The following is a 26,767-nucleotide window of genomic DNA, read 5'->3' on the forward strand; positions in this document are numbered from 1 at the left end:
TAATGATGATATCTTGAGCAGGGGCAAGATAGGTAGCTTTATTAGTAATTAAAAATTTTCATTGTAGTAATGAATGAATATAACATCATAGGTGACAAGATGAGCATCAAACTAGGATGAATTCAGATTTTGTTTAGAAGAACAAGAGATACATGAATGTTTAGCAGATACAAAGCAGAGCACAAAGTGAATTCTGCAAATTATCTTACCTGACAACGAAGAACTATCTTAGTATCACAGAAACATAAGTAATAACAGTGACAAAGAAAACACACATACCAACGGATATCTAACACGAGAATCCCTGGCCAAAATACCCTTGGCCTTCTTCTATTCACTTAAGAAATATTTGAAAATACAAAATACAAGTCTTTTCTTCCAACACTAATCAATCAACAACCAACCATCCCTTTCTAGCTTGAAACATTTGGCATTAAATAGCTTTACAACCTCCAAAAATCCCATGTCTAGATACAATGAATCTCTTATCCATGAGGTGGGTTGAATTGATTAAAAAAGTAGTAACTTAAACATATATGCAGTCTTTTTCTTTTAGTGGAAAAAAAAAAAAAAAAACTCACTTAGATCTTATCATACTATCATATCTTCTAGCTAATGGTCCATCCATTCATTTTATATTTATCGCTAGAATCACAATAGTAAGGTCAAAATCTGCTAAGTTGGAGTAGGACCCATCTGATGTCTGAAACCTTTCAAAAATTTGAATTCACAAATTGAATTTCAAAAAACTTCATAATTATGGCAGCAAGAAATTGTAAAAATGGTTCTCCAATTAAAACCTATAACTCCCAAATGGTAGCACGTGTGTAAAATATGAGATAGGTTTCTGTATATGAGGATTTTTTTTAAGAAAAACCTCTCTCATTTTCTTCAAATTATTCCCCATCTCTTCAGACAATATTCTGTAAAATAATGGCTAAAACAGGAAAATACACAGTCCGACCAATAGGCCTTAAATATGCAGTCGAATCTCCAATTCCATGGAACCTGTGAACAAACTAGAGGAGGTTATTGTTCTTTGGTATGTTTTTGAGAAAAATCTCTTTCATTTTTTTTTTAAATTTTGCCCCAGATCTTCAAAAAATCCTCAACAAAACAATGGCTAAAACTGGCGATTTGAACAGTCCGAAAAATATGCTTTGAAGATGGATTTGAATATCCTTATTCATGACACCTGTGCAAAAACCAAAATAGGTTATTTTTGTTTGTCCCGTCGCTGAAAACAACCTCTTTCATTTTCCTAAAATTCACCTCCATGTGATCTGAAATTGTTCTAAAAAATGATGACTAAAACAGAGTATTTCTGCAGTATTAGGCAGTGAATCCAAGTAACCCTCCATGCTCTGTATGATTTCACACCTCCTATGGAAAAATGGATCAAATGGGTAGGCTTGAAATGGATGTGTGATGGTGTATAAATATTTAAGTAGGCTTTCCAACTCTTTCAAACCTCCTAAATGGTTGATACCCACCTGCGCAACGGTTTAGCAGTGACCATGACTCCCATTAACTTGACACTCCTTCCTGCTTTGGGTGAACCCTTAATGACAAAACTTGACAATGAAAGATAGTGACCTTTGATACTATGATAACAGTAGTGGTCATAGGCTCAACTTATTCAAAAAATGAAAATTAAAGGACATCGAAAATACATTTGACGATGAAAACTATTGACCCTAACATTAGCTCCAATGGGGATGGCAACCTCCTAGTGAGGCGCCAAGAACAAAACTGTAGACTAGTAGACTAAACGTTTGGGTGATGGAGTCAAACATTCAAAACTAAACTTAATTGACAGGCTACAAATTTCGACTACTGACTGACTATACTTATGGCAACATACCATTGGGATCTTAGGGCCTTCACCTCAGGCTTCAAATCCTAATGAAGACTGCCCACCTGCTGAAGATATATATACAATCATGAGAAATGATCCCTCCAGTGTAGCTAATCAAGCAAATGACTGTATGACTTATGCCTGTATTTAGTTGCACCAAACATAAAGGAAAATTATGAAAATGGCAACTCAAATTGTCCACTGCGCATTTTCTCATGATCCATAAATACAATAAAACTAATCTCCCTTGATGGATGCAACAAATTAGCGAAAGAATATTCAATAATCAGGAAAATTACCATGTCTTGAATTTCAAGAGAAATACAAGCACTCCCTTCATTTTCCAATGCAAAATCTTTGTCAGAATGAAAGAAGACAATATGTTCATCTAGTTTTTCACTTGCATTAGGAAAAAGAGAACTGTGTTCTTGAAAATCTGCATTTGAGGAAACCACCTTATCAACAACAAGAATGTCCATATCCATGGGATCTAAAACAACCTGCTCTTCTTCATAATTTTTTTGCAATCCTGGGTAGCTATTACTGTGAACGATTTCGCTGCCTAAATTTTTTTTGCATGCAGTTTCATAAATCTATTCTTCATAATTTTCTTCAAGGGCTGCAAATTGAGACAAGGAATGGCATGAAGAAGAATTAGAAACATTGTATTCATCCCTGTTTTGGTTACATGGAAACTGACAATCTTGCTCTATTAGTTCTCCCTCCTAATCACAAAACTGCTCCAAATTGTAATCAATTGCAAAAAATGTAACGTGACTGTCATCATTGAGATCCTACTCGGTTTCACTTTCATTCAAGGGAGAAGACACCTATTCTTCTTGGTGATGGAAAATGTTCTCATTAAAAGCCTCCAGGATCTCTTCATCCATGAACTCTTCATCACCATAAGAATTCTCTATATTTTGAATGAAAACCTCAAAATGTTCATAGCAATCCTCAACCAATGACAAACAAGGATGAGATTCTCTATATTTTTCAAAAAATGTTGAATGAAAATCTTTAAGAGAATAAATACTAGCAAATGGAAAACCTTCATACCAAGATCTCGCTTTTCCTTCCAAAGTAGCCATGAACATCTTCTTGAGACAATATTCAGGGTATTGAACCCTCAGCTTGCGTGCATGCATGAGAAATTTAACGAGATGTAGAGCAACATTCTCTTCGTCCTCATCTTTGAATATTGGGAAATAAGTTGACAAATTGACACGAGGCATCGGATTTGGAAAGCCAAGAATATGAGATCTATCCATTTCTTGCAATTGAACCCATCTTGATTCTTGGATCTTGTTGCCAGTGGAGTCTTTAGATCATGTTGAAACTTGATTCGAAGTCATCGGGTGAATGGTTCAACCCTTTTTATGTGTCTGAATGATATCCACCATCAGCAATCAGATCTAAACTATGATGATATTTCCTGGGGAATATTAAACCATTCGCTCCTCGGCAATGACGACATTATGTTAGCGCTCCGTAATTTCCTTAGGCTGTAGGAAGGAAATGCAGAGGTAACCACAAACCACTTGTAAGCTAGAATCTTGCCCTTTTAGCTTTAGAAAGGGCCCTCTCTATATGATTTCAGTCAATGAATTGGCTGAGTGTTTGGATTTCACGCTAGCTATAATGATCAAAGGATAATTTTAAGTGGTGGCTTGAAGGTAAGTGAAGGAAGGTAACCCACTTTGAACAAGCTCATATTTTTTAATGATTCAAGTGAATAAGGGATAATGATGATATCTTGAGTAGGGAAAAGATAGGTAGCTCTATTGGTAATTAACAAATTTTGTTGTAGTAATGGATGAATATAACATCACAGGTGACAAGATGAGCATCAAACTAGGATGAATTCAAATTGTGTTTAAAAGAAGAAGAGATAGATGAATGTTCAACAGATACAAAGCAGAGCACAAAGTGAATTTTGCAAATTCTCTTATCTGAGTATGAAGAACTATCTTAGTATCACAGAAACATAAGTAATAACAGTAACAGAGAAAACACACATACCAATAGATATCTGCCATGAGAATCCCTGGCCAAAATACCCTTGGCCTTCTTCTATTCACTTAAGAAATATTTGAAAATACAAAATACAAGTCCTTGCTTCCAGCACTAATTAATCAACAACCAACCAACCTTTTCTAGCTTGAAACATTTGGCATTAAATAGCCTTACAACCTCCAAAAATCCCATGTCCAGATACAATGAATCTCTGATCCATGAGGTGGGTCGAATTGATTACAAAAGTAGTAACTTAAACATATTTGCAATCTTTTTCTTTTAGTGGAAAGAAGCAAAAACTCACTTATATCTTATCATACTATCCTATCTTCTAGATAATGGACCATCCATTCATTTTATATTTATCACTAGCATCACAATAGCAAGGTCAAAATCTGATGAGTTGGAGTAGGACCCATCTGATGTCTCAAAACTTTCAAAAATTCGAATTCACAAATCAAATTTCAAAAAACTTCATAATTCTGGCAACAAGAAATTGTAAACATGGGTCTCCAAGTAACACCTGTAACTCCCAAACTGTAGCATTTGTGTAAAATATGAGATAGGTTTTCGTATATTAGTTTTTTATGAAGAAAAACCTCTCTCAGTCTCTTCAAATTATACCTCATCACTTCAAAAGCTATTTTGTAAAATCATAACTAAAAAAAGAAAATACACAGTCAGACCAAAAAATAGGCCTTAATTATGCAGTCAAATCTCCAAATCCATGGCACTTGTCAACAAACTGGAGGAGGTTATTGTTCTTTGGTCTATTCTTGAGAACAACCTCTTTCATGTTTTTGAAATTCTTCCCCGGATCTTTAGAAAATCCTTTGCAAAAAAATGGCTAAAACTAATGATTTACATGGTCCGAAAAATATGCTTCGAAGATGCATTCGAATAGCCTTACCCATAACACCTGTGCAAAAACTGGAAGAGGTTATTGTTATTTGGCCCATCATTGATAAAAAACTCTTTCATTTTCCCAAAATTCACCTCCATGTGATCGGAAACTGTTCCGGAAAAAGGATGACTAAAATAGAGTATTTGTGCAGCACTGGGTAGTGAATCCAAGTAGCCCTCCATGCTCTATATGATTGCACTCCTTGTTATGAACCAACTCACAAAAAGATAGAAAACAAAGATCAATGCCTTATAAATCAAACTCTTCAAGGGGGCAACCTCCTTTACATTACACAAATGAACAATTTTTGGATGATACAAATGACAAAACCTCCTTTCTATATATAAGAGTCTAAGGGGTCACAATATAACCAAAGCCAACCTAACAATAATAATATAAGGGAACAAAAATAACAATATTAGGCTTCTATGGGGCACAATAATAACAATATGGGGAAAACAGGGGCACAACAATAACAAAGGGGATACAATGACAATAGTAATGGGGGAGTCACTAGTATTATAGGGACCTAACATGCCCCTCTCCTTCAAAAAAGTGTTGTCCTCAATGCTTGAGTAGTTCTGGATGCTTCTATATAAAATTCTCATCCTCCCATGTGGAATGTTCAACAGGTAAGTTCTTCCACTTGATGAGTTACTTTGAAATTGATCGATTTCGTAGCTGTCGAGTTCTTGTTTCCTTGACTACTTCAGGTTCCAATATGATTTTTCCTTCCTCATCAAGTTCTGGCAATATTGTTTGAACTGGGAGCTTGTCACCTATAACCTTCTTTAAGCATTACACATGGAAAACTTGGTGCACTCGGGAAGCTGCATGAAGCTCCAATTTGTATGCCATAGTACCTATCTTTTGCAACACCTTGTACGGACCATAATACTTTGGTGACAATTTATTATCCTTCTTAGCTTGCTTGTGGGACATTTGTTTATATGGTTGTAGCTGTAGGAATACCCAATCACCTACATCTACTTGTTGTTTCATTCTATTCAGTGCCAAGGTGAGGTTATCCTTTAAGAGTTGGAGAACTTGTTGCTGATGCTCGATGTGATTCCACTGCTTGAACCTTAGAATTTTCTCTTAAATATGATGTGATGGACGGTGGATGATATCCATAAAGTGACATAAATGGGGTCATTTTTGTTGCAGTATGGAAGGAAGCGTTATACCACCATTCAACCAGAGGAAACCATTTGACCCATTGTGTTTGTTTATCATATACAAAGCAACGAAGATATCCTTCCAAACATTTGTTTACTATCTCAGTTTTCCCATCAGATTGAGGATGATAAGATGAGCTATGAGCTAATTGAGTACCAAGACAAGAGAATAATTATGTCCAAAAAATTCCAATGAAAATGGGTCTCTGTCACTTACAATAATCTTTGGGTTTCCATGTAGCTTTTGAATTGTTTCCATAAATGCAGTAGAAACTGTACTTGCTTTAAATGGATGAGATAATGCACAAAAGTGTGCATACTTGATAAGTCTATCAACTACCACCATGATAACACTCTTTCCTTTAGACTTGGGTAAACCTATCATAAAATCCATTGAAACCTCCTCCCAATGTTGGATTGGAATGGATAGAGGTTGTAATAGACCTAGGATCTTAATTGTTTCAACTTTATTTTGTTGGCAAACCAAACATTCCGCCACAAACTTTTGAATATCCAATTTAAGGCCATCCCAAAAAAAAATCCTTCTTAAGCCTGTGGTAAGTTTTTAGAAATCTTGAGTTCCCTCCTAAGGGAGAGGTGTGCAATTCCCTAAGAATCTTTTGTTTGAGTTGGGAAATCTTACATAGGTATAACCGATCTTTGTACCATAACGAATCATTTTTCCAGCTAAATGTATCATATGTACTGGGATCTTGTTTTAAGTTTTGAATGAGTGCCCACACTTCTTCGTCATTCTTCCATTCATCCCTTGCTTTGTTTATCCAATCTGGTTGGATAATAGAAATGGCACAAAGAAATGCTTCCACATCCTCATCCTTTCTTAAGAGTGCATCTGCCACAACATTTTGCTTCCCTTTTCTACAGATGATTTCAAAGTCATAGCCCAACATATTTGTGACCCATTTTTGCTGCTCTTCTGAAGATAATATTTGTTCTAAAAAGTATTTAATACTATCATGATCTGTTTTTACCTTGAAGTGTCTTCCCATTAGGTAGGGTCATCATTTCTTAAGTGCATGTAGTATTGCCAACATTGCCTTATCATAAATAGCTTTGTGTAAATACTTTCCTTTGATTGGATGACTTTCGAAAGCAATGGGTCTTTCTTCTTGCATTAAAACATCACCAATTCCATTTCCTGAGGCATCACATTCCACAATAAAGGTTTTTGTGAAGTTCGGTGTAGCTAAGGCCAGTGCTTGGCACATTACCTCTTTAAGATGTTCAAAGGCCTTTGTTGCTTTTGGAGTCCATGAAAATGCATCTTCCTTCAATAATGTTGTTAGAGGTGCTGCTATTCTCCCATAATTCTTAACAAACTTGCAATAATACCTTGTCAACTCGAGAAATTCTCGTAGATTCTTTATGGATGTGGGGATTTTCCATTCCTTAATGGGTCTACCTTAACACCTTCATGAGATACAATATGACCCAGATATTCCACCTCTTGTACTCCAAAGAAACATTTGGATCTTTTTTCATATAATTGTTTCTCCTCTAATAGTTTGAGCACCCTGTCAACATGTTGAACATGATCCTTCCAAGACTTGTTGTAGATTAGTATATCATCAAAAAATACAAACATAAATTTTCTAAGGAAGGGTTTGAAAATGGAATTTATCAAGCCTTGAAATGTAGAAGGTGCATTGGTAAGGCCAAAAGGCATGACCAAACATTCATAATTACCCTCATGAGTTTTAAATGTTTTTTTTTGAATGTCTTCAGTCTTCATTCTGATTTGATGATATCCTGAATGAAGATCCAACTTGGTGAAGTAAATTGATCCGTGCAATTCATCCAATAATTCATCAATGACAGGAATGGAAAATTTATCTTTAATAGTGAGCTTGTTGAGCTCCCTATAATCTAGACACATGCGCCATGATCCATCCTTCTTGTGAACCAATACTACTGGACCAGAGAAAGAAATTTGACTAGGTTGAATTATACCAGCCTCTAGCATTTATACAACCATACATTCAATTTCACTCTTTTGGGCATAGGGATATCTGCAAGGCTTGATGTTTGGAGGAACACTTCCTAGAATCAAATGAATAGCATGATCATGATCACAAATAGGTGGGAGGCCTTTGGGAGTCTCAAATACCTTCGAATGATTGTCCAAGACTTCTTGGAGATCTGGAGAAATAGATGATTTCGATGCAGGAACCTCTAGTGAACATAATTGTGCAATTATGCCTCGTTGTTCTTTCTTTAGAAGATTTGTCATTCCATTAGAGCTAATTATATTTCCCGGTTTCCCTGCAATACCCCTTAATTCAACTTTCTTTCCTTCTGAAGAAAATTTCATGAAAATTTCTTGAAAATTAAAAGCTATTGTAGCCATTGGACTCCTAGTACAACATCAGCACCACCCATTGGAATGGAAATCATTGGGCTATTCAATACATATTCTCCCATGGATAGCTTGATATTATGGCACTTTCCTGAGCAATTTATGGTTCCTCCACTTGCAACCATCACTTGACACTCTGGTGCTGGATATAGGAAGCAATTCAATTCCTTGGCTATCTTACAATGAATAAAATTATAGGTGTTGCCCGAATCAATCAACACTATTACCTTTTTCTTCTTGATATGCCCTTCTATCTTGATAGTTTGAGGAGTGGTAATTCTAGCCAATGCATTACAAGCAGGGAAAATTTTAAGAACCCCCCCTAAATTTATAAATATAATAAATGGGCGAATCTCCATGGTATATAGGAAAAATGGAAGGCGATTTTATCAATAATATAATATGTATATATAATTTTTTGGCGAATCTCTCACTAAGCATGGCGAATATTTTACTCAATTATAAAATCTTGTAAGATCTTGGCGAGTCTTTCACTAAATAATAAAACTTTGTAAAGTCCTAGTGAATCTTAGCATAGGCTACATGCTGGTTTAATTCCCCCATTTAAATAGGCTACATTCCACGTGAATACCATGGGTCAATACCATGTGCCATTTTGGTGAATACCATGGGTCAATACCATGTGCCATTTTGGTGAATACCATGGGTCAATACCATGTGCCATTTATTAATTCTATTATTAGGGTTAATAATGGTTTTTTGCATGGTATTAATAACAATCTAGTCCATGTTATTTGTCCCATAGTATTTTGGCCATAGGTTTCACCTAAATATAACCCATTTTTTGAGTGTTCGTAAATATAAGGTGACTTATGGAGTAAATATAAAAAAATGTTTTATTTGTTTACCATACCTCTCGTTTATTTATATTTTTATTAATTTACCATACCTCTTTTACAAATATGGTATTTGGCCCATAGGATTCACTTAAATAAAACCTCTTTCTTGAGCCTTCATAAATAGAATGAGGGTTATGGACTAAATATAAAAAGAGGTTTTATTTATTTACGATACGTCTAGTTTATTTATATTTTCATTTATTTACCATACCTTTTGAGTAAGTATAAAAAGACATTTTATTTATTTACCATCCCTCCACTTTACTTATATTTTTATTTGTTTACACCCTTACATGTATATAAGGTGACTTATGGAGTAAATATAAAAAATGTTTTATTTATTTACCATACCTCTCATTTATTTATATTTTTATTAATTTACCATACCTCTTTTATAAATATGGTATTTGGCCCATAGGATTCACTTAAATAAAACCTATTCTTGAAAATGGGCGAATGGAAGGTTGTAAGTCCTAATTTCAAGGGCTAAATTTACCTTTTTTACCCTCTCCCTTAAAATAAGGTGGGCTATTTGAGGTGATTTGTAAAAATGTACTATGATACAAAATATTCGCCCACTAAAAATTTAAAACCCCTTAATTTCGCCAAAGGGCGAACATTCGCCCCTAAAATTATCCTTGATTACAAGATATGGTCGGATTCATTTTTTCTTTCTCTAGGGTTTGTTCTGGTGTATATCCTCTTCTTTTGATGTTTCTTGTTCCTTTTCTTCCTCCACTTCACAATCTATGTAAAATAATTTCTTCTCAACACACTTATGACCTTTAGTGTATTTGTTATCACAACTGTAATAAAGCCCTTTTGCTCTTTTTTCTTCCAATTGTTGTGGTGTCAACCTTGTAGGTTGTGGATGGCTAGGGGTAACAACACTTCCATCTTTATGATTGTGAGTGGTAGGCTTCCTTTTGCCATAATTTTGCTTTTCATTTTTCTTGCCAACCTGAACGCCTTCTCCAATTAATCAGGTTCCCAAAGGCAAACCTCATGTTGGATGTTATCCTTTAAATTCCCTATGAACACATCAATCCTATGCTCCTCTGGAATATCTTTTACCCTTATATTCAATTTTTGGAAGTCCTCAATGTGCTCCATCATTGAACCCTTTTGTTTGAGATTTATCAATTGGCTAAAAAAAGTGTTACTTTTTGTATCCTCCTAATGTGCTATCATTTCATCCGTAAAAATAGCCCAAGTGACAATTTGTTTACGAGAGCAAAGCCATCAATACCATACAAACTGATTTGGTTCTAAATATAAAGTTGCAATGTGTACCTTTTGTGTGTTTTGGACATTATGGAGATCTAAAAATTGCTCCATCTGTAGTATCCATGTTACAGGATCCTTGCCATTAAACTTCCTCATATCGATCTGTGGAACATGGTGGTTCTTCGATCCAACGTTAGACTCTATGAAATCATGATTAACATTTATTTTGTTCTCATCATGAGTTTCCTTTACTACCCTATCGCCATTAGTAAGAATTTATTATAGAAACTTTGTCAAATCTGTCATCAAATATTCCATCTTAGCTTCCACACCTTTCTTTAAATCATCCATCTTAGCTTCCACGCCATTCATCTTAGCTTCCATGCCATCCATCTTAGCTTCCATGTCATTCATCTTAGTTTCTACGCCTTTCTTTAAACCATCCATATTAGCTTCCACACCATACATCTTAGCTTCTATGTCTTTCTTTAAACCATCCATCTTAGCTTTTGTTACCTTTTGTGCGAGTGAAATTTGTTGCACTCGGTCTCATAATTTTTATATATCATGTTGCATTTCTTCCTCTTCTTCATGAGTCATGATAGAGATTTCAGGTTTATTATTAGGTGTTTCCATTTTCTTTTTTCAGGGCATCAATTACTGATCATAATGCTTCACTATGCCCTTTGAATTCCTTCAAACTAAATTTTCAAACCAAACTTATGCAAAAATTTAAAAAAAACTACACACCTTTTTTCACTTTGTAGGAGCTCGATATTGAATCTGTTGTATATCTGTAATTTTGGATCTCCAAGGTCTAAAATTACTTCCTACGATAACCCTCTGATAACTCTTTCTAACCCCGCAACTTTGATCAAGATTGGATTCTCCAATGAAGAGTTATGCCAAATCTCCCATGATGACCTAATTATAGACTTGTTACGTAGAGCGAGATTGTACGAAGTGTCACGTCTCACTGTTTTTACCTTAGGATCTGAAACTGATACATAGAAAACTAAAATCCGTCCTCTTTCTGTAACTGCTTACGAAATTTCAATCTAATGCTCAGAAATAAAGTTATGACGATTTTCCCCAAGTCACATGTTTGAGATATAATTCAGGATCCTGCGAAAACCATAACTTCCTTGGATCATATCTCCGAAAATGTAGTGAGAAAATATCTGAAATTTGGACCTATGATTCAGAGAGATTTCGTCTCAAATGGGTTTTTATTTCACTTCTGAAACTTCGTAGAAAAAAGGTTATAGCGAAAATGCCATGATGACCTATTTGGAGCAGTGAAACCCTAGAATCCAAGCTCTATTACCAAATGTTATGAACTAACTCACAAAAAGAAAGAAAATAAAGATCAACGCCTTAGAAATAAGCCTCTTCGAGGGGGAAACCTTCTTTACATTACACAAATGAACAGTTCTTGGATGATACAAATGACAAAACCTCCTTTCTATATATAGGAGTCTAGGGGGTCACAATATAACCAAAGTCGACCTAACAATAATAATATAAGGGCACAAAAATAATGATAGTGGGCTCTATGGGGCACAATAATAATAATATGGGGACAATAGGGGCACAAAAATAACAATAGGGGATACAATGACAACAATAATGGGGGAATCACTAGTATTATAGGGACCTAACACTCCTCTAGCAAAATGGATCAAATGCGTAGGCTTGAAATGGTTGTGTGATGGTGTAGAACTCTTTAAGTAGGATCTCCAACTCTTGCAAACCTCCTAAATGGTTGATACCCACCTGCGTAGTGACCATGACTCCCATTAACTTGACACTCCTTCCTGCTTTTGGTGAACCCTTGATGACAAAAGCTTGACAATGACAGTTAGTGACCTTCGAGACTCCGATAGCAACAGTGGTCATAGGCTCAACTTATTCAAAAATTGAAAATTAAAAGACATGGAAAATACATTTGACCATGAAAACCATTGACCCTAACACACCCCATTAGCCAATTCCTAAGAGGGAAACTGACTTAGCATGAGCCCAAATTTTACATGGGTGGGGGAAGCCTACTCCTTGAGCCTTATCACAATAGGCCAACATGTCCCTCATGGATAGAGTATGTAAACCTCCACAGGTTTATTTTTTAAATTAGGAGAATTGGAAAACTTGTCGCAAGTCACTGAGGAGACCTAGAATTAAGTCAGTGGGACTGCCACTATACTCATGAGTCTAGGGAAACTGCCCACAAGCCTCGCTAGACAAGTAAATCGAGTTTCGAACTTGGATAGAACCCTATATTGGTTAGCAAACGTATTCTAGTACAAGACATCCTAATTAAAAATAAATCTCTTGTCCCACAAAAAAAAAAAACTTATACATCAATTCAATGTTTGACTTAATCATGACCTCATACATATAAAAAAAAATATTATCATTTCATTCAATATTTAATATTTATATTTAAAATAATAATAATAATAATAATTTAAATTAGAAAAACAAAAACAAAAAACTTTCCGGATAAACTAATAATTTTTTTTATATTTTCCAAAAATATGTTCGCTAAAAACAATTCTCCATTTTCCCAAAATATATTAAAACATTAAATTTTTCATATAAATTTTCAATTATATTTTATATATTGAATAAAATTCCAAACTTCTTTAATACATAATAAAACATGAATAATTTCCTATCAAATTCTTATTTATTTTATATTTTTTCATTCATAAAATAAATGAAGGAAACGTTGATCATGTGCAAGCAATGAAAATCTATGCAGCCGTCAAAAAAAAATACCTCTAATTATTCTATACCATGCCAAACGATTATAATTTATTCTTTGTTGGGGACCTTTGTTATCCCGAGGATAACCAAGATCTAGCATTTCCTTTGAGAGGATGAATATCCATGAGTTCAAGGTTTCGCACAAATTTAAGAAATAAAAGTGGTAACGATTAAATCTAAATGAAAGTGATGGCAAATTTTTATTAAAATTTCTTATTTTTATTTTCCATTTACTAAAGTAAAATGGATAAAAGGTAAATGGATATTCTCCCAATCTTATTCTTCTGCAAGATGGTTTCGAACTTTTATATTGTGTGTTTTTATTATTCATTATTTTTCAATGAACCTTTTTCCTAAATCTTAGTCTTCAATATGGTGTGTTTTTATTATTCATTATTTTTGTAATTTTTTGTATGAATTTTATTTTTAATAGTTTTGTGGTCTTATAATGAGTCTAAGTGGCACATCGCACCTATCATAAGGTCTAAGGATGTTTTATAATTGTAACCCCTAAGTCCAAGATTGAGTTCATGAACTTGTCCAAAACTCTAGTTATTCATGGAGCTAGTAACTACAACCATGGTTAGCCCTAAAGCATTGAGGGAATCCATCTCAAAGGTTTTTCACAAGGTAATAAAATTCGTTCTGAGGTAATTCCTATAAATATTTTCTTGACAAACATACTTGTGAATGGGGTATCTTGAAATGACACACTTCTTTCCTCTTACGTCCATTAGCAAGGCTTCAATTAAGGAACTCTAAAAGAGCCACATGATTAACTGTAACTAAGTACATGTAACCTAACAAAAGAATTTTTGCTATTTTTTCACAAAGAGATATTATACTCTATTAGCATTGTTTCTCAATGAACTTGGCTTTGTTCTAACATTTTAGTGGTTTTGTCTCCATGGGATGAAGGTTTTACTATTAATTGATGTGTTGCTCAATTTGGATGGAAATATTAGGTTTACCTATGCAATTATGGAAAAAAATTAGACAATATTTAGGGACCCATAAGGAGTTTTAATTTCCTTGAATCGTATAATGATTCAACCCTAATCCTTGGAAAGGATCCTACCTCATGGTGAATCCATCCAAATACTTAAGGAAATCCATATCCAATTTGGATTGGAGATTTTACAACGACTTGTGGCATGCATTAACCGCTTGATCATTGATTTTCGCATTGTCCCTTGATGATCAAACCTAACTCTCTACCCCCTAAACAAGACCCTACTCTTCAAACTCAAGGCCAAAATACCTCATGTGCAAGTAATGATAATGGTTGGGTTCACATAGTAGAAAATTCCTTCTAAAATAATAAAATATTAATGGTTTCCAAGGCCCAACCTGTGAAAACTTTCATTGAAATATAATTAACCTCAAGTCAACTCATAGCCTTCATGAATAGGAAGAAGATTGTTTTCCACTACCGAGCCTCCTTTTATTGGGGGGATATAGATCCTAGTCTTTACCAACATTGTTGAACCCTTAGTCAACCTTAAACACTAAGGACTTGCTAACATGAAAAAATGTGTTCTCAACAAACTCCTTCATTATGTTGGTTGCACTGAATGGTGATGAAAGAGGACATGGATTTCCTTGTTACCAAGCCCCTATTAAGGTAGCATTATGGCTAAGGGGCTTACAAGCCTAATGGAAAACCCATGGTCCTGTCAATTTGAAGCGTGATCTCTAGTTTGATTATTGTTTGTTTGAAATATGTTACTATTTTTTGTTAAAAATGATATTGAATATCATTTGGTCAAATGCTTTTATTTGTAGTTCTAGCCTTAGATGGAAAGGAAGGTGTGGAAACATTAATCTCGTAAAACCTTGTGTCAACTGCCAAACGATGGAGTTATAACCTAACTCAACCACTAGTGTGGATGATTATTTAACTTGGATGGCCAAATATGAGGCTTGACAAAGATTTATGCTTCAAATGATGCACATAAATATGGTCTCAATAAATATGAAATGCATAATTCTTCTAAGATTTTGTTCACATGGTTGAATTTGTATCAAAAAGATGTCAATGGCAGTTTAAAGAGCCTCAATAGAGTCATGCTCTTTAAGAAAAACATTTTCTTTTTCCATGGTAGTGGAAGTAGGTAAACCAAGATTATGAGATATGGTTCTTTCCAATCATCAACCAATTGTATTTTTCATTTCACAAGTGAATGATAAAATGCATAGTCAGAATACTCTCTTCTCAGTTAAGGATTATCTATAGAAAACCCTAGTTGTGTGAACTCTATCACATGGGTTTGTTATTTTAGTGTCAACACTAAAGGGTTAATAAAGGATAGTAGATTGCTACTAGGAAGACATTATTAATACAGTCACAATTTTTTTCATGTGGCTATAGTGACTAGTTTGTTGCCATCATGCATAAGCACCACAATGCAATTAAGAATCATGAATTGGAAAAACTTAATCAAGAGCTTCAATTCAACACTTACAATGAATAAATCCTAATTTATTTGAGTAACATAACTCAAACACTTCTTAAAAATGAATAAAGTTCATTGTTCAAAGAGAACATAATTGTAATCCATGACGCACTAGATTAAGTATGGGGTTAAGTCAACAAAAACCTTTTCAATGTTTTTTCCTCCAACAAAGATAATAAAATAATTGTGACCCTCAAATTAGTTGAAGGTCACATCACCAAGAAAAAATATATTGAGAATGAAACTACATGATCATTTTCCAATCTTAAGGGATGACCTTAAGTGTAGGGTGTCCATGCATATATGTCTATGTATTGTACCATGTTCCCTATAACCTAAGAACGAGAGGATATGTGTGTTATGAAATTGGCCTTAAATTAGCTAAAAATTGATCTAATGGAAATGGAAAATGAAAAATCTCAAGACTTGATGGCTTCCCAATGTGATTTCTATAAGGAAAAACTAAGGGGTTTTGAGTTTACTTATTGCAAGTATACAAGGGGTCATTTAAAATAAATCACTAGGAGAATATCAATAAAGATCACATCTATTTTATACCCAAATAAGGAAACCTTAGGTTGATTACTCATTTGAGACATATAACCCCACACAACGTTCCATATAAAAATTTGAAAAAAGATTTAGCCTTGTGCATGAAGCATATCTGACCTAAGATCATGTGACTAGAACAAATGGAATTTATTTGTGGTTAATTCATTATAGAAAACTCCATAGTGATTTAGGAATAAATTTAGTGGACCTAACATCTGGACCTAAATGTAATTTTTATCAAGATGGACTTTGAAAAGGCGTAAGAAAAAGTCAAATGGCCCTTTATCTTGGTCAAGGCACTTGAATTAGTCATTTTTTTTAAAGCAACTGAAATTTTGTTCACATGTGCATTGACCCATTTATCCATCAACTAAGCCAATTCTGAGAAATTTACCTTTTTAGTTCAATTATTCAAGGTTGTTCCTTTCCCTTTACATTGTATGTCATGGTTGTCAAGTTGTTCATGTATCTCCTACAAAACATCATGACTCAAGGGATTTAAAAAAAATTACTCTCATTTAGTTGAATGTTAGTCAACTAGTTATTGGGCAATTTCTTAATGATTATCTTCTCACTATTTTTAAGACAGGGTGTTAATAGAAAACACAACATTTTTCCTTCATCTTTTGTGAAACTTAATGTTCCAAGACTCAGTGGCCCAAAACCCAATACTACATCAAAAGTCAATGAAAAACCCTAACCTCACTAAGCACTCATGGTCAGTGGTTAGTCCTTAGGGGCCTATTTTAGGTCATCACCTTTAACACTTGGGGATGTCTCAAATGAACATGCGAATTATGAGATAAAAGGGAACCATGAATTATTTATTCTAGTTTTGTGAATTTTCAAGCCTATGTGAGCATGGATTTATAATTTTTGCAGTAGATTTCTCCCTTCATCCATATCATAGAAAATTTCCCTTAAACAAGTAATTTTTTTTGGGTAATTAAGTTAATTTCTAAGATTGTCGATGTTGAATCCCTTACCTCATTAATCTCAACCTTTCTTCCACTTTCTTCACTATTATAGAGGTCTGTTATGAACAGATTAAAGGAACGGCTATGAGATCCTCTTTATCCCTAATCATCTCCAATATCTTCATAGAGCACTTTGAAACCTTATCTTTAAATACCTTTTGACAAAAACCTAAATTTTGGAGTCACTTTGTTGATGATACCTTAGTGGTTTGGCCTCATAGTCACCCTACCTTAACCTCTTTCGTTAACCACCTCAATAACATCTCTCCCCATATAAAATTTACTATGGAAATTAAAGAAAATAACTCAAATCCATTTCCTAATGTCCTCATTTCTTGGAAATATGATAGTACCCTTTCCCATCAAGTTTACTACAAAAATACCCACACTAACAAATATCTTCATGCTCAGTCACATGATCACCCTACTCAAAAATATGTTTCCCTTAAAACTCTTGCCACCCATCCTTTTGCATTTCTAATCTTCAATTCATAGAAGAAGAGAAAGCCCATCTTACCAAAGATCTTAGGGAAAATAGGTACTCTTCCACTCAAATTCATAAAGCTTTCCATCCCTCTTGTAAAATTAACTCATCCAACTCCAGCTCTTTGTTCCCTGCAACCTACCTAACTCTTCCTTGTATTCAAGGAACTAGTGACTAAATTTCTAAGGTTCTTTCCAGAAATAATATTAAAGCCTTTTTTAAACCCTCCAAAACTCTCAAACACCTTTTTGTAACCACCAATGATAGATCTAAACCTATGCTCGGTCCTGGTGTTTACCAAATTCCTTACACCCCGTGGAAAATCATACATTGTTCAAATAAGAAAATCCTCTAAATCTTGCCTCAAAGAACATATATCTAACACTTGTTATAATTGTACCTCCAATCTATTATTGTTGAACATTCTCATAACTCTAAATAACTCATCTAATTTGACAAAACCAAAATTCTAGCCACTACCCTATATTACTCAACTGCATCATCAGAGAATTTGTGGAAATTGAAAAGCAACCTAATAATTTAAATTGAGAAGATGGCTACGAACCCAGTGAATCCTCGAAACCAATAATTCATTGGCTCATTCAATAAGTATCCATATTTCTATCCTCTTCATCGCTCCTTTATTAAAATCTTTCTATGCCCCCCTTTTTTACTTTTCTTATTTATTTCTAACCTTGACCCCTGCAACCCCCTACCCACCCCCCAAGTCTTGCTCCCTTTGTTGTGCTCTCTACCTTTAAGTTTTTCTTTTTTTCTTTTCTCTAGTTAGCTCCTCATTCTCTTCAACTTTTGTTTCTCTAAAATATAAAAATAAAAACTGTTTACCTTCTTTTCTCTACATTCCTAACCTCAACCTTCTTATGCCCTTTGTATCCTTTTTATTTTTAACCCTTTAAGATTTTCTTTTTTTCTTTTCTCTAGTTAGCTCCTCATTCTCTTCAACTTTTGTTTCTCTAAAAAATAAAAATTAAAATTGTTTACCTTCTTTTCTCTACATTCCTAACCTCAACCTTCTTATGCCCTTTGTATCCTTTTTATTTTTATAATCTCTAAACCTATTCTTAAACTTTTCCTTAATCTGATCATTTTTCTTTTCCACTTCTATCATCTTTTACGGGAATTTTCCCCCCTCCCTCCAATCCTTTAATTTATTTTAATTTATAAAAATTATTATAATTTAATTCAAATAAACATCTATTCCATATCTCTCAACGAATGATTTCCTTTCCTTCTCTCTATATATCAAAATCCTTGCAATCTCTTCATACATCTTTATCCGCTTTTTTTTTTTCTTGATGATGGGTCGAGTGTCCACCCAAAACGTTGGATGTTTTCATTCATGCACAGTTTATCTCCAAAAACAAAAAAACATGGTGAAGAACTATGGAAACTTACATGATCAAGTTCAATCATTTAAGGAATTTTGAGGTCTAAAATGGTCCTCCTAAGAAAAATGTATAACCCAGATAAACTTTATAAGAACCAATAGGATTCAAGATGATGATGTCAACCATGGGGGATGATTCACCATTTTTAGAGTAAAAAAGTAATAATAATAATAAAATAGTAAAATAATAAAACTATTTTTTCAACTCGTATTTTCAACTTATTTCCCTAATGTTTTACTCAAATTTCAAACTAGAGTACTTGTTGGATGCAAAATTTAATTCCTCATCCAAATAGTACTCATGTTTCATACTTTCGATGAACCCTGCTACATGAAAAATTACATCATGAATCAAGTACAATTATGAAGATTGATACTAGTTACATTTCTCAACACTCCCTCTTAACTAGGGAGGTATTTATACTTGTTCAACCAGTACAACGTTGAACTCAATTTGAAATGTTCTTAAGAAGAGTAGAAAAACATATGTAATGCTTGGGATACCCTCACTGCCAATGTATCCTCCCAACAAGGACTAAGGTGTCATATACCACTATAGGTACCATTAGGCTACAAACTTGGTATCAATCCAACAGGATATAGATACCATCTAGGCCTCCATTCCCTAATACCAACCCTTACAGGGATCCAGGTATCAACAATAAACCAGAGCTCCAACCAGTACACTCCCTTTGGGATCTTGTGATAATCCCACTTAGAAATATTGCTAAGGGAAATACTAATATTGCCCAATTTTGTCTTATTTCATGTTTGCACTTAGAGATGTAGGTTAAGAGGTCCCACATGAATTTTGGGATTAAGTGGGGGCCCAAACATTAGGAAGGAAGGGAAATATTGAAGCTCTAGTGGAGCATGGGGGCCACTCCATGGAGAATTATGGATCATATGTGGCACTTTCATTGGAGCGAAGTTGGTGGGGAAAGTCGAGCTAGGCCCACATTAGGGGATTTTGAGGTCTAAAATGGGCCTCCTAAGAAAAATGTACAACCAAAATAAAATTTATAAGAACCAATAGGATTCAAGATGATGATGTCAACCATGGGGGATGATTCACCATTTTTGAAGTAAAAAAGTAAAAATATTAAAAGATAATAAAACTACTTTTTCAACTCATATTTTGAACTTATCTCCCTAAGGTTTTACAGAATACTTGTTGGATGAAAAGAGTAATTCCTCATCCAAGGAGTACCCATGTTGCATACTTTTGATGGAATCTGCTACATGAAAAATGAGAAATACGTGAAAAAACGTGATTGCAATCACGTTTTTCGTGTACTTCTCATTTTCCGTGTAGTAGGGTCCATCGAAAGTATGCAGCATGGGTACTCCTTGGATGAGGAATAACGAGTGTTTCTGCTCGAAATTTGAGTAAGCCCATAGGGAGATAAGTTGAAAATGCAAGTTGAAAAAATAGTTTTCTTCTTTCTTTCCTCTAAAATTTGATGATGTAATCTAATCTTATTTTATTATTTCCACTATTATTTTATAATTTCCTCAGGGGGGGCATTTTAGACCTCAAAATTCCCCTAATGTGTGGAAGTCTTGTAGGATATTTGATAAATAGAGAAAGAGGCACTCATTTTGGTCATTCATTCATCTATTCATAAATTGTGTCTTTGACATAGCACGCTTGAGCTTAAGCTAAGTCTACAGCTTCTGCTTGTGAAGGAGGGCCAAGCATTTGGGGGTCAATTTTGAAGTGTTAAAACTATGACAAACCCTTTCTAGGTTTTTTTGGGTTTATTGAGGAGAGACCAAGATTAATTTGGAAGAATTTTCTGGGCATATTTGAGGGGTAAAACAGGGGTCCCAACCCAACCAGCGGCTAGAGGAGCTAGGGGAAAATTGGGCAGAAATTCCAAGGTCAACATTTGGCCAATTCCTTCATGGGTTTTTGTGGGTTATTGGTGGAGAGCCCGGGGTTAATTTCTCGGAATTTTCTGAGTGCCCGAGGAGGCCCTAGCAGTAGTTCTTTGCAGCCAACAACATCTTTTCTAGGTAGTGCCAACGCAGAGCTAGGAGAGAGAAGCAACAGATTTGAGAGGGATTTCTTATTGTTCATTTGGGCTTAGCTAGCTTGCCTTGTTGAGCAAGCCCAAGTGCACTCTTACCAACACCTCATTGTACCCTCTTCTTATTATAATAAAATGGCTCAGCAACACAAATTTTGGTGAAATTTCATGGTTTTACTCGTGTTTGATTTATGTCTACGTTTTCTTTGTTATTCACTGTAAAAATCCCCTACGAATACTACAGTGGTATCAAAGCCATAACCTTAGCTTAACCTATGGGAAACCCTTCGTTTTATGACGAGACCAGACTAAAAAGCTAAGAAATCATGGGATCCAAAGAAATATTAGAATCAAACAACATGGAAATAACCTTGAATGAGGTGATTAGGATACAACAAATGATGATTGATGTGTGGAAGAAGTTGATTCATTCTACAATTGGGAATCAAGACCATTCTCAATTATACAACAAATCCACTATGCCTAAAATTATGGGTAATGCATCAAGATGGCAAGACATGATTGCAATTGATTTGGAGTTATTGGAAGAAAATTAGAGGGCATACCAAGTATTGGGTCGTGACATTCCGACACCCCTCTCTTTTTGGGAGTTTTGTGAAGTAAGAGGCATGCATAAACCAATGGGGATTCAATGGAATTATGATGGGATGATGAGTAGGATTAAGGAAAAAGACGAGAGAGTAGTTTAAGGGGCCATGGTTGGCAAAGAGATAGTTGAGCATACACTCGTTGATGAGATGTCATTCACTGTTGAGGTATCCATTAATAAGGCATCTTGGGTTGTGACTGAGTTCTCAGGTGATAGTAGCATAGCACAGGTTAATGAGGTGTCAGGAGACATCTCCACTGTTGATGGGGAGCCAATAGGTACAAAGGCATCCAGATCTATGACAGAGTTGCCAGACGACAGTCACCTATAGGTGACTAGTGAGCATGTCTTGCATGTTGGGTTGTTTATGGAGGAGGATGTGCAACCATCCCTTGGGCTAGCCATTAATGAGGGGCAGCATAGAGACCACATATTGGGATTTCAGTGTAGTTCGCTTCAGAGACACACTGATGGGATCTACAACGGTATTATCCCACCCTTATGCATTGGGTTGAGGGAGGCAGAGTTGTCTAGACGTATCATAGGGGATGACTAGGTTAGCAGCATTGTTGGGTCACCTTTTCCCATTAGAGAGAGGGAGATAGAGCTACCTAGTGAGATCTCATGTGTTAACTCGGATAGTGGAATGAGACAATTGGAGTTACACAAGGTGCAACATCCACATGTCAAGGTTTTTCTATGTGTGGGAGTTCGTGCATTGGATCCCTCTTTGGGTTGGATGGTGAGAGATTCTGAGTTGGTACTTGGTGGACTGGACTGGACTCATGGATATAGTCATAGTCTAGAGTAAAACTCAATGGGAGCTCTTAGACATCGATGGAATTGGAGGCCCAGGTTGGCATTGGGATCTAGGTGGAGCCCCATATCCGATATCCGACATGCAGGATGGCTATGGCATTGATAAGGTAGTCGACCCAGTGATGGAGCACATACATTCCCTAGGGGAACTCCAGTCGACATTAGCAGATAGGTGGTTTGTGAGTAGGATCCATGGATTGTATTAGCATGTTGGTTGCACATGGGGTCGCAAGATGATTAGCATACTATGGTAAGAGATGGTAGGAGCAGGTGGTTGGGTAGGCCACCGGACTGGCCATTGTATGGAGATGATATTCTCCCATTAGGGTATTGGGAATACGAGTCACCGAGGATCAACATAGCAGAGATATCCGCTCTAGCAGGTGTGGATTTAGGTCACTCAAGTCTACCAGGGAAGATGAGGAGGTGTAGAACACTTTTTGGCAGGTGTACTAGCAGCGTGGTGGTTGCATGGGTACATATGGGATTCCCTATGGTACATGGGGGCATGGAATTGAGCTTTGGTATCCAGGGGTGCATGGAGTTATGCCACGGAGTTTGGTGCTATGTAAAGGTGTGTATAGGTATGTACTTGTGTGTAGCTGAGCAAGATGATGCACAACAAGTGTCAGAGTGTTGTCACCAGAGAGATATTTTGACAAAGGAATCAGGGACACAATTAGGTTTGGCACACTCAAGTTTAGACCGTGAGATTCCATTTATCACTCTCTAGCATTGCACACTTATACATGGGACTTGGATATCATCTATTGGTGCTCTCATCACAAGCAATAAGACCCATGAGGTTCATCTGAGACAGTGGGATGGGACATCATGCATTGGGAGAGAGGCTTTCCAGTTGTGGCATATGGTTAGGATGCGAGTTGGTGGATGCATGCTCGAGGGTAGTCTGATCTCCTACAATGGTAACACTTTTGAGCCCACACTCAGGGTGATACATGATCCCCTTTTGGTGAGACATTCTAAGGTGTCTTTGGAGCATCTACAATGGTTGGTGGACCTTTCTTATAGGTGAATGTTTAGACTCCGGGCAGTATTAGGGAGCACTTTTAGGAGGCAAGATGACAGATCCCACTATGTGGTATGGCCGACGCAGGGTTGTGTCACATGCACCATATTGGTTTGTGATGTATGTTGTTCATATAATTATTGCATGCAGGTACTTGAGATGTGGTATAGGTTGGTTCCATCAGCTGTCGGGAGTATGCCACAATCATTTTCGCTGTCAGATTTAGGAGTTTCGTTGGTCGATTAGACATTATGGTTCGTTGTGAGTGGGATCAGGACAGGGGATGACCCAACTCACTCTTGGTTTGAAATGTGGAGGAGAGTTGAGTCCTTGGTCACATGGCAAGGTTGGTTTCCCTTGTTATCACTACATATCAGGGTGAGTGTCGAATGGGTAGGAGGTGACATCATGGAGGTGCTTTGTCTAGATACGCTGACACTCCATAGATGTTTTTCCATTAGGTCCCATGAGAGGTGGATACAACTTGAGCATGAGGGGCAGACTATCATGATCAGAGTTGCGCAGGGATAACATAGTGGCACCCTTTTTAGACTAGCATGGGATTCGAGCATCATAGGACTTGGCAGTACAACTACCCTTGGGGATAAGCAAATTTCTACAAGGGAATATCATTCAAATATTCCGTTAGGCTTTTGTGACTCGCTGATGGCATGGGGGACTTCATTAGCATGGCAGGTGGGTCAGTAGGATGATATCAGGAGAAGCTCACATGAGCGAGACATTATCTTTGTAGGGATTGAGTGGTATGTTTGAGAGTATACTCCTAGAGTGCATGGGGTGACCTATGTGGTAGGACAACTTGATGAGGAGTTGGGCATAGTGCCACATTATCATGATCCCCTACTCATTGAGGGTATATAGGGGACTTATGGTACTTATACCAGGTAGGATCGTGAGTGGAGTGAGGGGCGCCTCAAGTGGGACAGGATGGCTTGGGATATTGGTATTGAGGGATTATTTCATGTCAGGACACAGCATAGGTCAGGGACGAATTAGTGGCACATCTAAGACCCTGGAAAATTTTTGTAGTGACAATGGGGAGCAACAACTAGAGAGAGCATTGTTCGGTAGTTGCTTGAGGATAAGCAACATTTTGGCAGGGAAGACTGTGATATTTCCACTTAACAATATTTCTAAGGGAAATAACAATCTTGCCCAATTTTTTCTTATTTCATGTTTGCACTTAGGAGATGTGGGTTCAGAGGTGCCACGTGAATTTTGGGGTTAAGTGGGGACCCAAACATTAGGAAGGAAGGGAAATATTGTGGCTCTAGTGTAGCGTGGGGGCCACCCTATGGAGAATTACGACGCACATGTGGAAGGCACTTTTGTTGGAACAAATTTGGTGGGGAAAGTCGAGTTGGGCCCACATGGGCATCTTGGAGTCTCATTGATAAATAGATCAAGAGGCACTCATTTTGGTCATTCATTCATCTATTCAGAAATTGTTGACATAGCACACTTGAGCTGAAGTCAGGTCTGCAGTGTTCTTTAGCACATGAGTGTCTTCGAGCGAAGATATCAACCCTTGCTTCGGTGGAATTTGAGTGCCATCCCAAGGAGGGAGTCCTACCTATACCAATTCATACCAGCAACAGGAAGTGCGAGTTTGTGGACAGGATTGGCAACAACTACACAGGGACTACACAGTTCTTGGAGGAGGCACGCTTGGAGGTTGAGGAGTGAAGGGAGTTATGGGGTTGAAACTTGAGATGGAGTCAGTGGAAGTGTTGTGGAGGCTTTTCCAGCATTTTGGCAGAGCATCAAACACAACATTTGCTACAGGTTACATCTTCTCATTGTGGAGGAGGGCCAAGCATTTGGGGGTCAATTTTGGAGCTTCAAAACTAGGACAAACACTTTTTAGGTTTTTTTGGTTTTATTGAGAAGATGCCAAGGTTAATTTAGCATAATTTTCTGGGAATATTTGAGGGGTCAAAAAGGGGTCCCAACTCAGCCAGCAGCTAGAGGAGTTAGGGGAAAATTGGGCCGAAATTCAGAAGTCAACATTTGGTCAATTCCTTTGTGGGTTTTTGTGGGTTATTAGTGGGCAGTCCGAGGTTAATTTCGTGGAATTTTTTGAGCACACGAGGAGGCCCTAGCAATAGTTCTTTGCATCCAACAACATATTTTCTAGGTAGTGTCAATGCAAAGCTAGGAGAGAGCAACAACAGATTTGAGAGGGATTTCTTATTGTTCATTTGGGCTTAGCTAGCTTGCCTTGAGCAAGCCCAAGTGCACTCTTTCCAGCACCTCATTGTACCCTCTTCTTATTATAATAAAATGGCTCAGTAGCGCAAATTTTGGTGAAATTTCATGGTCTGACTCATGTGTTTGATTTTTGTGGTTTTATGTCTATGTTTGCTTTGTTATTTATTGTAAAAATTCCCTAGGAATACTACAGATCAAGACATCAATAGAGATCTCAATATTAACCAGGGAATGATATCCTCCCAAGTACCATCATATAGACAGTTTTATGGCACTTCATCTCTCCCTCTCAACCAAATCATAAATATCCTCCAATATGAGCATGCTTTCAAAAATATTCGAACTTCTTTATGGAGAGATCCGCACAAAAACTACCTGTACAATCACAACCCCAATCAATAAACTTTCAATATTCAAATATTATCCAAACACATATTGATGGAAGCTTCCTTCAATTTCTCCAGCAGCACTAAACTCATCCTTATCACTTTCCAACACATCCAAGTCTTGTTTATAACTTCATCAGTCACGAATAATCATCTATAATTCTTTAGTTGTTCTCTGATCTCATTATTTATTTAAGGTCTTCACTATAGTTGTCACAATATGCCCTCCCTCTCAACTGGGGAGATATATTCTTTCTTTATCCAAGCTTCTTATTAATTATGGGACAAGTCCAATAGAACCCTCTTTCTTCCAGTTGCATAGGCTTTTGTATTCATATCATCGGAGAAACTTCGACCTTCCAAAATTTCATTCCTTCAGGAACATCATCCTTTATCTTCATATAGTAACAAGATCATCTATCAGCCATTAATTTAAACTCCAATGTCATTTGCTCCCTCTTTTCATCATGCTCAACATCATTATCAAGTTATCATAAAATATGAGGTAGGTAAGAATCTTCAACATCTTGAATACTATGTACCTACAAATCTTCAACAACAAGTACAACCAAGCACAAATATATATGTACA

This window comes from Pinus tabuliformis, chromosome 2_1 (genome assembly GCF_031772625.1).
Source record: "Pinus tabuliformis cultivar Carrire ecotype Pingquan chromosome 2_1, CPIR1, whole genome shotgun sequence".
NCBI lineage: Eukaryota > Viridiplantae > Streptophyta > Pinopsida > Pinales > Pinaceae > Pinus > Pinus tabuliformis.